This window comes from Nannospalax galili, unplaced genomic scaffold (assembly GCF_000622305.1).
Source record: "Nannospalax galili isolate Female #2095 unplaced genomic scaffold, S.galili_v1.0 scaffold405, whole genome shotgun sequence".
Taxonomy (NCBI): Eukaryota; Metazoa; Chordata; class Mammalia; order Rodentia; family Spalacidae; genus Nannospalax; species Nannospalax galili.
Genome location: NW_008354532.1, coordinates 2,017,191 through 2,018,498, shown reverse-complemented (window position 1 = coordinate 2,018,498; position 1,308 = coordinate 2,017,191). Strand labels below are relative to the sequence as shown.

Here is a 1,308-nt window from a genome sequence, read left to right as displayed (position 1 = left end):
ACACACATTATATATGTGTATATATGTTTGCAGATAGGTAAATAGAAAACATTCATACTATATAGGAGATAATGACCACAAATACAATTTCCTTTACTGTTCAGATCATTATATATAAGTAGAAAGTTATTTGTATTGTAAGCTACTAACTTTCAGTAGGAGTCATGGTATATTTTCCCCATTGAGTAGATTAAGTTAAAATAGTATTGCTTTTCTCTTGATAGAATATCATCTATTAAACTACTTTTGACAATTACTTTCGTATGAATGCATAATTACAAGGTTTTTCATTTTTGTTAATCAAGATGAAATTCCATAGAATATTAGCTTATCTCATGAAAATGTAGCTTATTTGCACTCATGTTACTGTCCTTTTAAAATAACTACCATTATTAATATTGGAATTACAGAGTAGGTATGCAGTGATGTCAATGCATACCTTTGCTTAGCTACAGCCCTGGCATAAGGAATAGTATTTTCTGGTTTTTGTTAACAGAGTTTATCAGATTGTTACCTCAAAGGATGAAGTGTTTTATTTTTGAGCCTGTAGCTCAGTGATAACAGAGGGCGTCGAACACCCGATTCCGTTTGCTTTGACTGTTTAGAGGACAGCTCCTTTTCATTTGAAATGTTGTCTTGGTTAGCTAGTGAAGCCTTTTCTCCATATAAACATGGTAGAAAAATGCATTTCCATTTAAAAAGGAAACTCGTGGCTATGAGTAAACTACTGGAAAGCAAAATGTTGAATTTTATGGATTTGATCTGGTTTTGTTTCCATCTTTCAAACACCATTTTAACAAACTAACAAGTGGTAGGTGAATTAATTTTAGACTTACTCTAAATATTCTGATTGGTGTCAAGATTTTCATTTGCAAGATTTCTGTCCCCAAGAAATGTACATGTTGCAGACCAGACCAGTGTCTGCTATTTCATTAACAGGCTGTTGTTTGTTTATAGTCTGTAATCCTAAATCCTCTGCCAGCTGATTCCAGGTCATGTCAAAAAAGATCTATGAGGCACAAATAAAAGTACACAAGGCCAGAACAGCATAGCAATGCCATCTCTCCATCCTGTGGCCTGCTCACTCCCAAGCTAATCTATGTGCTGCCATGGAGATGGCTCTGTAGTGTGTGCTAAAGCAGCATGGCTTCTTAGACTTCAACGAATTTCCATGGTCATGTATGTACAGTGACCTCATCATTGTCCTAGTAGTGCCTCCCCCAAGGTTGTGGTTTTGTTTTCATGAATGTATCATGCTATTTACATTTGTACCATATCTATTCTCACTGTATTAGAGTTTACACACAT

At 34.9% G+C, this 1,308-nt stretch overlaps 1 protein-coding gene across 6 annotated transcripts in view; it reads left to right on the top strand.

Annotated features, from left to right (window-relative positions):
* The window catches only part of Arhgap24 (Rho GTPase activating protein 24), a 482,355-nt gene that overhangs the window by 332,158 nt on the left and 148,889 nt on the right, over positions 1-1,308 (top strand). The gene's annotated exons all lie outside the window — the stretch shown is intronic.